The sequence below is a fragment of the Rhinopithecus roxellana genome, chromosome 4 (genome assembly GCF_007565055.1).
Source record: "Rhinopithecus roxellana isolate Shanxi Qingling chromosome 4, ASM756505v1, whole genome shotgun sequence".
In the NCBI taxonomy this organism is placed as follows: Eukaryota; Metazoa; Chordata; class Mammalia; order Primates; family Cercopithecidae; genus Rhinopithecus; species Rhinopithecus roxellana.
In genome coordinates, this window is record NC_044552.1 from 66,447,787 (window position 1) to 66,460,988 (window position 13,202).

General features: G+C 40.0%; 1 protein-coding gene across 2 annotated transcripts in view; it reads right to left on the reverse strand.

Moving 5' to 3' along the window:
* Window positions 1–13,202, reverse strand: part of IPCEF1 (interaction protein for cytohesin exchange factors 1) — a 206,888-nt gene that overhangs the window by 125,223 nt on the left and 68,463 nt on the right. For both annotated transcript variants that reach the window (XM_030928346.1, XM_010357563.2), the window contains exon 2: window positions 10,005–10,048. The gene's annotated coding sequence lies outside the window, so the exon portion shown is untranslated. The remainder of the gene's footprint in view (window positions 1–10,004; window positions 10,049–13,202) is intronic.

Genomic DNA, 13,202 nt, shown 5'->3' on the forward strand with positions numbered 1-13,202 from the left:
TGGTTCTAATCATAAAGGAAAAGCTGTAAGTTGAAACATATTAGAATTAAGAATTCCCATTCATCAAAAGACAACCTTAGGGACTGAGAAAACAAGCAAATGAATGAGAAGAAATATGTGTCATACATATAACTTGCATGAGGCCATGCATTCAGAATCTGTAAAGAACTCCCATGAATCAATAAGGAACAGGCAGAAAACCTAAGACAAAAATGAGAAAAGTCTTACTGGCCTTTGACCAAGGAGGAACATCAATTAGCCAATATATATAGGAGAGACACTAAACCTCATTAACCATCAGGGAAATGCAAGGCAGAACAGCAATGAAACATAATTAAACAGCCACCAAAACAGTGTAATTTTAAAAGACTGACAATGCCAAGCGTTGGCAGGATTGTGGAACCACTGAAAACTCAAAATATTGCCAGTGGAAAATTATTTTGGAAAAGTGTTTGGTAACACTTGCTAAGGTTAATTACATGCATAGTCTATGCCCACAACCTTTACTCTAAGGTGTACATGCCTCAGATATGTGTGCAAATGTATTCTGAAAATGTGTAACAATGGTTCTATCCAGTTCGTTAATAACAACCACAACAAAAAACAGGGCTGGGCATGGTGGCTCAGGCCTATAATCCCAGTGCTTTGAGAGGCCAACGTGGGAAGATCACTGGAGGCCAGAAGTTCAAGACCAGCCTGGGAAACAAAGTGAAACTCTAGCTCTACAAAGAAGTAAATCATTTAAAAAATTGTTTAAAAAAAAAAAAAAAAAAAAACAAATGTCCATCAATGGGAAAATGAATAAATTGTGATATAGTCATTACAATGAACTACATAGCAATCAAAATGACTACTTCTACCCACAGTGACATAACTTTGAGAGAAAGAAGCTAGACACAAAAGAATATAAATTATATGCTTCCATTTATATAAAATAATACAGCAGCCAAAACTAGATCATAGTGTTTAGGGAAGTGTACTCGGCTCATAAAATTATAACAAAATGCAACCACAATGACCGCAAATGGCAGGAGAGTGGTAACCTTTGAGGAGGAGTCAGGAATTATTTATTGGAAGGGGTATAAGAGGGGATTCGGGATCCCAATGGTATTCTATTTCTTGATTCAAGTGGCAGTTGCAAGAATTTACACTTTATGATAAATCATCTAGCTATTTCATTTTTTTCATGTTTTCCACTGTATGTATGTTATATTTCAAAATAAAAGTCATTTTGAAAAGTGAGAACCAGGCCAGATGCTATGGCTTATACCTGCAATCCCAACACTTTGGGAGGCCAGGGTGGAATGATTGTTTGAGGCCAGGAGTTTGAGACCAGCTTGGGCAACATAGTGAGAATCCCCATCTCAACAGAACAATTTAAAAATTAAGTCCAGGTGCAGTGGCTCACGCCTGCAATCCCAGCACTTAGGGAGGCCGAGGCGGGCAGATCACTTGAGGTCAGGAGTTCAAGACCAACCTGGCCAAGATGGTGAAACCCCGTGCCTACTAAAACACAAAAGAAAAAAAAAAATTGCCAGGCATGGTGGTGTACATCTGTAATCCCAGCTACTTGGGAGGCTGAGGCAGGAGAATTGCCTCAGCCTGAACCGGCCTGAACCGGCCTGAACCCGGGAGGTGGAGGTTGCAGTGAGCCGAGATCACAACACTGCACTCCAGCCTGGGTAACAGAGCAAGACCCCATCTCTAAAAAAAAAAAAAAAAAAAAAAAAAAAATTCAAAAAGTAGCCTTGTGTGGTGGTGCATGCCTGTAATCCTAGCTACTTAGGAGGCTGAGATGGGAGGATCACTTGAGCCCAGGAGTTTGAGGTTGCAGTGAGCAATACTGCACTCTAGCCTGGATAGCAATGTGAAAGCTTGTCTCTAAATAAATAAATAAACTCTTGTTGAAGACTTTAGTTTTCCTTGAAGCGAAATGGGCAAGCTTGGCCAGGCATGGTGGCTCAAGCCTGTAATCCCAGCACTTTGGGAGGCCGAGGCAGGTGGATCACCTGAGGTTATGAGTTCAAGACCAGCCTGGCCAACATGGTGAAACCCCATCTCTACTAAAAATACAAAAAATTAGCCAGATGTGGTGGCACACAACCTGTAATCCCAGCTACTTGGGAGGCTGAGGCAGGAGAATAACCTGAACCCAGAAGGTGGAGGTTGCAATGAGCCGAGATGGCACCATTGCTCTCCAGCCTGGGCAACAAGAGTGAAACTCCATCTCAACAACACCACAAAAAAATAGCCTGGCATGCTGACACTTGTCTGTAATCCTGTACTCGGGAGGCTGAGGCAGGAGAATAGCTTGAACCTGGGAATCGGAGGTGGCGGTGAGCTGAGATTGCGCCATTGCACACCAACCTGGGTGACAAAGCAAGACTCTGTCTCAAAATTAAATAAATAAATAAAATGAATGGCTTTGTAGGGTTCTGATCTGACAAACACATTAACAGCTCTGGGTCCAGCACTGAGAACAGACTGAAAGAGAGAAAAGACATAAACAGAGAAATCAATTAAGAGGCTACTGGAATGATCCAGGGAAGAGATTACAGTGTCATCTCTTTTGTTGGACCAGAGCGGTAGCAATAGAAGTGGTAAGAAGTAGATGGATCAAAGTACTTACTCCTCTTTGTCACAATGACCAATCCAGAAAGGAGTACGTGCATCAAGTCAAGATAATCAGGAAATCCTGTCTGAAATATTGGGAAAGAGATTTGTCCCTCTTTTCTGGGGTGTCAGCCATGAATGCTCTGCAAACCTGGAGTTAGCAGTGGTCACCTTTGTGAAATAGTGGAGAAAAGAGATTGAAAATGAAGCCACAACAGCAGGAAGCAGAACCCAGGGAGAGAGTGGAAAAAATCTTCTATGCTACAAAATAGTCAATCCCACAAATTTTCAAGGATGCACATTTGAGGGCGGGGCACGGTACCTCATTCCTGCAATCCCAGCACTTTGGGAGGCTGAGGCGGGTGGATCACCTGAGGTCAGGATTTCAGAACCAGCCTGGTCAACATGGTGAAATCCCGTCTCTACTAAAAATACAAAAAAAAAAAAAAATTAGCCAGGTATGCTGGTGCATGCCTGTAATCCCAGCTACTCAGGAGGCTGAGGCAGGAGAATCACTTGAACCTGGGAGGCGGAGGTTGCAATAAGCCAAGATCATGCATTGCACTCCAGCCTGGGGCACAAGAGCAAAACTCCATCTCAAAAACAAAAAACAAAAAACAAACAAAAACAAAAGGCCGGGCGCGGGAGCTCACACCTGTAATCCCAGCACTTTGGAAGGCCCAGGCGGGTGGATCACGAGGTCAGGAGATGGAGACCATCTTGGCTAATTCAGTGAAACCCTGTCTCTACTAAAAATACAAAAGTTAGCCAGGCACGGTGGTGGGCACCTGTAATCCCAGCTACTCAGGAGGCTGAGGCAGGAGAATGGTGTGAACCTGGGAGGTGGAGCTTGCAGTGAGCCGACATTGCGCCACTGCACTCCAGCCTGGGCGACAGAGCAAAACTCCGTCTCAAAAAATACAAACAATACAATACAATACAATACAATACGATGTAAGTTTGAATATATCTTGTGAAATTTCAGAATTTCAAAGTATACAGAGAATTCTAAAAGTTTACAGACAGAACAAAAATGTTCTATCTCTAAAGAAACAAGAACAGCATTAGATTTCTCATGCAAGATGAGCTGCTGAAGGACATGGGGACAATACCTTTGAAGTTCTTAGTGAAAATAAATTTGTACATAAAGTTCTATATCCAACCAAACACACAATTATTGTGAGTGCAAAATAAACATATTTTAGACATGTTTGTTTATTCCTTATGTGCCCTATGTGAAAACATTGCTTGGTAAAATACTTTAATAAACTGATAAAGACATTTAAAAAGAAAAACATGAGATAGAAAAAGGAAAAGAACATGAGATTAAGATTCAGGGAAAGATGAGCATATAATTAAAAAAAGATGTACACATAAAATACAATCTACTGAAACTATGCAAGTATAGTTCCATATTTCCAGCTTGATATCCCTTAAATTGATTTTGCAATCAATCGTCACACATTTGCAGTTACATTTAATTTCAAGTAATGATTTTGTTGGGAAAAAAGAAAGTACCATTAATAACACCAATGAAGTCTATAAACAGATGAAGGCTAAAATGTAATTAGACATTTTTCTGCTGTTGATGGTATCTATGCCTTCACTAATTCCTTCTTCATAATCTTTGTTTCACTTGTTCTCACCTAAGCTCAGAAAGTAAAAAATGTGAAGTTAATTTTAAAATATCAAAATAACTCAATTACCTGGCAGAACAGAAGGAATTGTAAGTGTGACTGATTTAGAAAGGAAGGGTGTTATATAGAGACACTGGATGTGATAACTTTGCAGCACATAAAATCAGATAAGAAATTGCTACTGTGCTCTGTGTCTAGCTCTCCTCTTCTCCCTCAGCCCCCAGGAAGACCTCCCAGGCCCATGCAGTTAGGAGAGGACACGTGAGTTGTTCTGACCAATGGGAACTTGGCAGAGGTGATGTCATCACTTTGTGTCTGGAGAAGAGTATGAGTGCCCCACACCCTCCTGTGTCATGGCCAACTCTGAAGCCACCTATTGACATGGTGGTGTTGCAGGATGGTGGAGCTTTCATCAGCCTGAATCCCTGAGTGATTATATGGAGTAGAGGAGCCCTCCCCTCCTGATGACCAGCACTGAACATAGAGTTTGGGTAAGAAATCAGAGATACAGCCAGGCACAGTGAGGCTCACGCCTATAATCTCAGCACTTTGGGAGGCCAAGGCAGGTGGACCACAAAGTCAGGAGATCAAGACCATCTTGGCCAACATGGTGAAACCCCGTCTCTATTAAAAATTAGTCAGGCATGGTGGTGTCTGCCTATAGTCCCAGCTACTCGGGAGACTGAGGCAAAAGAATCGCTTGAACCCGGGAGGCAGAGGTTGCAGTGAGCCAAGATCGTACCACTGCACTCCAGCCTGGGTAACAGAGTGAGACTCCGACTCAAAAAAAAAAAAAAAGAAATCAGAGTTACTCGAGAGTTAATTTCAGCATAACACAGTCTAGTCTAATAAGAGCTCCTGTGCCTCATTAATTATTAACAGAAGTCTTTTCTATATTTCTTCAAGCTCTATTTAAATTTTTTCTGTGTAAACTGACATACACCCAAGATAGTTAGTTGCCCTTTTTAACAGTTTGGCTGGAAGGTGATTTTATTAGGAAAGACATTGATGTCTCTACTGAGGATAATAAACTCAGGGAAAATGAAAATGGCAACAAGAAACCTTTTGCTTGCTGAGAAAACTTGATCTTTTCTATTCCCTTTTCCTCACTGTCTACCTATAATACATGCAGAAAATTTTCTGAGGAAATGCCCTATTAATGTGTGGAAATAAAAGATTTAGAGATTTTCAGTTAGTACCTCATCATTCTTGAAATTGGATTCTATTTTTTAGAAAGCTATACCCATATTTTTGAGCTACAATTTTAAAAAAGCAAAAATATTATTAACCAGGAAAACAATAGCTCCAATGTTAACCTGCCCTCTCAATAATCTGAAAAGCTTACAGATACTGTTTTCAAGAAATAATGTCCATATAAGTATTCTTTGGCCAGTTCTTTTTTTGTAATCTAGTTGCCACATTCTTGTTCATATTGTTATATTTTGCACACATATGCACAAAAATTATGAGCCTTAAAGAAGAAAATACATGTGGTCATCTATTTCTTCACCGCCAGCACACAAGTTTTTAACACAGAGTTTATTTTAAAATAAGGCAAGAAACCCTTGGAGTCTGAGTTGTTTCTTTATTAGAGGTGTGAGACCTGGCCCCACACGTTTCTGTTCTGGAAAAAGTCCATTGACACCTTGAATCACTTGGTAACATAAATCAAAATTAAGCCATCCTTAGAACATAAGTTTCATAGGCCATAGCAAGTAAAACATAGTAAGAAAAATATAACCTGATGTTCAAATGCATTCACATAAAACTTCACAATATTTACTGCCCAGCAGGAATATGTCAAAATAATTAGACAAGCATTCTGTACTTAAGAAATCTGTGGAGAACTCAAAATAATTATGGGGCCAAAAATGTAGGCACATGTGAATGAAAACTAAATAGGAACTGTTTGCTCCCACTACACACTCTTGAACTAAGAACTATGTCTATTACACACCAGGACCTGTCGGGGGTGGGGGGCAAGAGGAGGGAGAGCATTAGGAAAAATAACTAATGCATATGGGGCTTAAAACCTAGATGACAGGTTGATAGATGCAGCAAACCACCATGGAACATGTATACCCATGTAACAAACCTGCACATTCTGCACATGTATCCCAGAACTTAAAATAAAATTTTTTTAAAGAGAACTATGTTGATAATAGATTAGAATGACTGGATAAACAAGATTCCTTTAGTATAGCTTAATGACAGGATTAAAAGATGAAAATTGTTAACATACTTTTGCATGAAGTTGGAGGACATTTTATTATCCTAGTAACTGGTTCAAGACTTTCTCTTATGTAAACATTTGACTTTGCTAGAAAAATATCATAATAAACCCCTTTGTCATAAAATCTGAAATCCAGCGGTGTTTGGATGTATGTGGAAAGACCTGCAATGAGGCAGGGAGGGGAAGAGGAGAGGTGGAGCCTGTAAAATGGGGAGAGCAGTGTGATGGAAGAAAGGACACCACGATGTCAGTTTCAGTAGAAAGCGGTGAAGTCTGAGCTTTGCCTTACGTTTGCATCAGGTGGAACCAAGGCAGTATATAAGCACACCTGAAGAAGTAAGTTGCTGGGAATAAAGGCCATGGCTGATGACAAGATCATTCATCACCATCTGATATGGTTTGACCCTGTGCCCCTACCCAAATCTCATGTTTAATTATGATCTTCAGTGTTGGAAGAGGGGCCTGGTGGGAGGTGACTGGATCATGGGGGTGGATTTTCTCTTGTTGTTCTCATGACAATGAGTGAGTTCTCATGAGATCTGGTTGTTTAAAAGTGTATAACAGATCACTTGAGCTCAGGAGTTTGACGTCAGTCTGGGCAAAATAGCAAAGCCCCCTTTCTGTTTTTTAAAATTAAAAAATAAGAATAAATAAAATATAAAAAGTGTGTAGCACTTTCCCCTTCTCTCTCTTTCTCTCTCTCGTTCTGCTATGTGAAGACTGTGACTACTTCCCCTTTGCCTTCCGCCATGATTGTAAGTTTCCTGACACCTCCCCAGCCATGGTTCCTGTACAGCCTGTGGAACAGCGAGCCAATTAAACCTCCTTTCTCTATAAATTTCCCAGTCTCAGGTAGTTCTTTATAGCAGTGTGGGAATGAACTAATATATCGTCATAACTAATACTTATTAAGTGCTTAATTATGCACCAGATATTGTTCTAAGAGCTATATTCATATTAACACATTAAATCCTTACATCAGCTATGGGTACTAATACTGTCTCCATTTAACAGATGAGGGAAGTGAAGTGCATAAAAGTTAAGCAGTTTGCCCAAGGTCATACAGATTGGTGTGTATTTGTGTCACAGATAAGATTCAAACCCCAGAACTCTGAGCTCAGAACCTCCCCTTTGTACCATTGTGCTATCTCTTATTTCATTACAAGAGACTATAAAGTTCATCTAATTCAGTCTTCCAACAAACGCAGTTTCTTATAACAAGCCATGTTCTTACTAGATGGCCACTGTGATGGGAGGTCCCTAATCTGAGAGTCAGAAGTGTTATACTGGAAAACATACTTGACAACTTTTGAAGACAGTAAAATCACCCACTTTTGTCAATACCTTAGGGTAATCAGTTTTGTGTATCATCAATGAAAAGTATGAGTATAAAAAAGCATCAGTTAACATTCCTCAACAAAACATCAAATTTTATAGTAAATAAAGCATTCTTTACTGCAGAAGACAATGCAGACATCTTACTGACTGACTCATGAGTAAATGCGTATCTTTCATACACATGTTGAAACAACAGAATTTATGTCTTAGAAGATGTCTGAACCACTAAGGTATGCACCAAAGCTAATTTGCGTGTCCATGAGTTGGACAACCAGGACAACCGGTTTTAATAACTACAGAATGCCGGGCGCGGTGGCTCAAGCCTGTAATCCCAGCACTTTGGGAGGCCAAGACGGGCGGATCATGAGGTCAGGAGATCGAGACCATCCTGGCTAACACGGTGAAACCCCGTCTCTACTAAAAAATGCAAAAAAACTAGCCGGGCGAGGTGGCGGGCGCCTGTAGTCCCAGCTGGTCGGGAGGCTGAGGCAGGAGAATGGCGTAAACCTGGGAGGCGGAGCTTGCAGTGAGCCAAGATCCGGCCACTGCACTCCAGCCTGGGCCACAGAGCGAGACTCTGTCTGAAAAAAATAAAATAAAATAAAATAAAATAACTACAGAATAAGAAAGAGAAGGGCAATGGTCACCAAAAAGCACAATGGTGACTAATGAGTTATGACTAACAATGTTTCAAAGACAGTTGCAACATTATTGGAAATGGTAGAAACTACATACTGGGGACAATAGTAATTATTTTCTGGGTCATAGGAAATAATAGCATTTAAGTTATTGCTTAATGACTTAAGCAATTCTGGTAAATTTACCAGAATTTCAATTATATCTATAGAGTCACAAAAAGATGTGTCCTTAATAGATAACTGTGGGCAGCCAGGCACAGTGGCTCACGCCTGTAATCCCAGCACTTTGGGAGGCCAAGGCGGGTGAATCATGATGTCAGGAGATTGAGACCACCCTGGCCAACATGGTGAAACCCCACCTCTACTAAAAATACAAAAAATTAGCCAGGTGTGGTGGCAGGCGCCTGTAGTCTGAGCTACCAGAGAGCCTGAGGCAGGAGAATGGCATGAACCCGGAAGGTGGAGGTTGCAGTGAGCCGAGATCACGCCACTGCACTCCAGCCTGGAGACAGAGCAAGACTCCATCTCAAAAAAAATAAGATAACTGGAAAAGAATACTTCCTTTGAATTCCCCAGCAAGTTTAAAATTGTGTTTCATCTTTGGAAAAAAATGAATTAAGGCTTAGTGCAATGGCTCACGCCTATAATCCTAGCTCTTTGGGAGGCTGAGGCAAGAAGATCACTGGAGACCAGGAGTTAGAGATCAGCTTGGGCAACATAATGAGACCCCGTCTTTACAAAAAATTTTAAAAATTAGCTGGGCATGGTGGCATACTTGGGAGGCTGAGGTGAGAGAATCACCTGAACCTGGGAGATCAAGGCTGCAGTGAGCCACGATCATGCCACTACACTCCAGTCTGGGGGACAAAGTGAGACACTGTCTCAAAAACAAACAAACAAGAGTTAAACCAAATAAAAGATGGATACTTTAGTGAGGAGCTAAGACATATAATTCTTTTAAAATCATTTTATAATAGAAAATCAGAGTAATAATGAGAAGAACACACAGGCATTCAACTCCAGTCTTTCCTAGATCATTAGGAATAAACTTATAAACTTTAGAGGTGGGGACATCTTCGGATTGTTTCACTGTTCTACTATAATTATTAAATATAAATATTTAATTGTAATTATTAGTAAATTTGAATCAGTAAGTACTCCATTTCTAGAGCATTCAATTTATACTCGGGCATTTAAACACGCAATTGCTTGTAAAATAGTCTCTTCACATAATTATAGTTTTAAAGCACTTTGATAGTCATGGTATATTCCTTACTCTGAGAGAGGCAAAAAAAAAAAAAAAAGAATCAACCCATAAATAACTAAATAAATTACTTAATTCTCCCACTGAAAAGTAATCTTCAGAGGACCAAAGGTAGTAATACTATGAACTTCCCTCTGCATAAATCCTAGACTAGGATAAACATATCTAGACTACACTAAGTTGATTCACAAACTTGAATGACAAAGTGAAACTCAGGCCTTTCAAGCCATAAATATCACTAAAGAGAAAGAATTTGTTGCAAAGAGTTTTCAATTACATACCAAAAACTTATGAACTTTCTTGGTCCAGTTCTGTTGTCTTTGACCTTTACGGAAAAAAAAAAAAGAGAGAGAGAGAGAAAAGTGAATCATGAGATTTCTGCCTGGACTCAATCACCTGGGAGAAAATCAGAATCCTACCACATCAACCCCAAGAATAAGCAACAGAATAGTAAGTCAATCATCATGATAATGTTAGGGTAGATAGCTAATCAAACACAAACAGGTCAGGCAATGTTAAACCATCAGGTGATGGTCAGGTAGTTGTTAAACTGGCTCTCTAAAATAATAATTGGTGGCAGCTGGTGCCAGGGACAGGCAGTCTCCCAATAGGTAGGAAACACTTGAAGTTGGCAATCAGCAGCTTCCTGATAAGATCTCAGGAGTTGGCAAGTGGGCCCAAGTATGTGTACTAAGGGGCAAAATGGCAGAGTTTAACTAGTATATGACCTCCCTCTAGGAACACTCAACTGGTAAGGGAAAAATGCCTCAAGTGAGCACGCACACAACTTCAGTAAATACACTGAGCATGCTCCCCTCCCAAGTGCTGGCAGGCCACTACGCATGCGGAAAGCTAGTCCCAAGGGAAGAATCAGGGGAGGAGAGACAGAAACCCCTGTACCATGCCGATGTATAAAACCCCAAGTCAAAGATCAAACAGGGTACTTGGATCTCTCAAGTTGTCTGCTTGGCACTTTTCCAAATGTCCTTTACTTCCTTTGGTTCGTGCTCTAAAACTTTTTAATAAGCTCTCACTCCTCAAAAACTTGCCTCAGTCTCTCACTCTAAGTCATGCCCCTCAATCAAATTCTTTCCTTTGAAGAGGCAAGAATCAAGTTGGTGCAGACCTACACAGATTCACCTCTGCTAACAATAACTTCCCAATGTCTCTCTCAAAAAATGAAAACAAAAGTTTAATCTCATAGGAAAGAAGATCCGGGTAGCAAATTATCACAAAATCATTAAACTGAGATCCTCAAATGTGAATTTTTTCTAAAGAGGACAGTAAAAATAATGTTCTGTCCTTTTGAACACATCCCATGATACATTTTTACTTCACTTTTAAATACCACAAAAGATGTGCACATGGATTGAGAACTTCTATCTATTTTCCTGGAATTTTTCCAGTGGGAATGTATTTCTTTTTTTTTTTTTTTTTTTTGAGACAGAGTCTCACTCTATGGCCCAAGCTGGAATGCAGTGGCACACAATCTCAGCTCACTGCAACCTCCACCTTCCGGGTTCAAGTGATTCTCCTGCCCCAGCCTCCTGAGTAGCTGGGATTACAGGCAAGTGCCACCACGCCCAGCTAATTTTTGTATTTTTAGTAGAGACAGGGTTTCGCCATTTTGGTCAGGCTGGTCTTGAACTCCTGACCTTATGATCTGCCCGCCTCCGGCCTCCCAAAGTGCTGGGATTACAGGCATGAGCCACCGCGCCCAGCCAGTGGGAATATGCTTCAAATTAGTAACAATAATCCTGTTCATTGCCTAAAAGCATACATTTATAAAAACACAGATTTTTCTTTTTTAAAATCTATATATCGGCATCTCACAGAAAAATAAAATTGCAGGAAGACATGCTCTGTAAAGGACATATTTCAAGATCTGTATTTTTGAGTACCTGGATTTTTTCTTCTTAAATTTTTTTTCCAAAATTGTATTTTGAAAATGTTTAAAACTGTAGAAAGGTTGTAGGAATAGGTAGCAATGAACAACTAGATGGCCTTCACCTTGATTCCCAAATTATGACATTTTTCCACATTTGCTTTATCTCTCTGTATATCTAAATATTTTGCTGAACCATTTGAATCACTTGTAGACATAAAGATGGTTCACCCCCTATATACTTCAGCATATACTTCCTAAGAGCAATGATCCCACCATAGTTACATAATAATGGTCACACTCAGGAAATTTTTTTTTTTTTTTGAGATGGAGTCTTGCTCTGTGGCCCAGGCTGGAGTACAGTGGTATGATCTTGGCTCACTGCAAGCTCCGCCTCCTGGGTTCACAACATTCTCCTGCCTCAGCCTCCTGAGTAGCTGCGACCACAGGTGCCCACCACCACGCCTGGCTAAATTTTTTTTTTACTTTAATAGAGATGGGGTTTCACCATGTTAGCAAGGGTAGTCTTGATCTCCTGACCTCGTGATCCACCCACGTCAGCCTCCCGAAGTGCTGGGATTACAGGCTTGAGCCACCATGCCCAGCCGAAAATTTTAAATTGACACAATGCAATCAATATACAGTCCAAATGTTCCAATTGTATCACTAATGTCTGTTTCAGTGTGGAATATTTGTTATATTTTATTTTAAATCCTGAATTTAATCAGGGATCACCAAGGCATGTCTACAGTCTCCTTTTACCTTTCACAACACGTTTTTGTAGAGTCCAGGCCAGTTGCTTTGCCTAATACCCCTCAATTTGGATTTGACTGTTCCTTCACAACTAAGGTAAACATTTCTGGCAGAGGTACTCACAGGTTGGAATGCTTTCCTTGTTTTTATACATTCGGAAAACCACATAACAGGCTGGATTAATACTTCCTTTCAATCACTTAATAACACTTAGTGATTGTCTCGTATAAAGTAAATTTAGGGTCACAGTTTGCAATTTACAAAATGCTTTCATATGGATTAATTCATGCAATTTGCACTACAGTCCCATGAGGTAGGTTTTTTATTTTGGTCATCTTTTCTCTTCTGAATGGAATTTTATCCAAGTTCATACAATCAGCAAGTCTAGTTCAGCGGCCAAAATTTAAGTATAGAATTCCTGTAAAAAACACCCTGGAGTAAGAAACCCTCTATTTTCATGTCAAATAAATCCAGATCTCTTTTTCTGTTTTGTAACCTGTACTCCCTGTTGTCCAAACCCTTTGCCTTACAGTTCTTATTTTGTGGTGTTAAATTACAAGGTAGTGAGGCATCATGATTTATCTAAACATTTCCAACCATGATTATTTCAAATTATACTAGTTAAACCAGAAACAATGGGAAAAATTGGTATTAACTTAAAAGTGGCGATATGTTAAAATAAATGAGTGTTAGCTGTATCAAGTAAGCTAACGCTCAAAGTCACTGACTTTTCTTCACGTTTTTGCCTCTGCTTTGGTGCAACTAATAATGTGCTAACTCTTTCTTTCTCCCCAGAACAAGATCTTATGTCACTTCCTCCTACTTTCCAAAGCAATGAAAA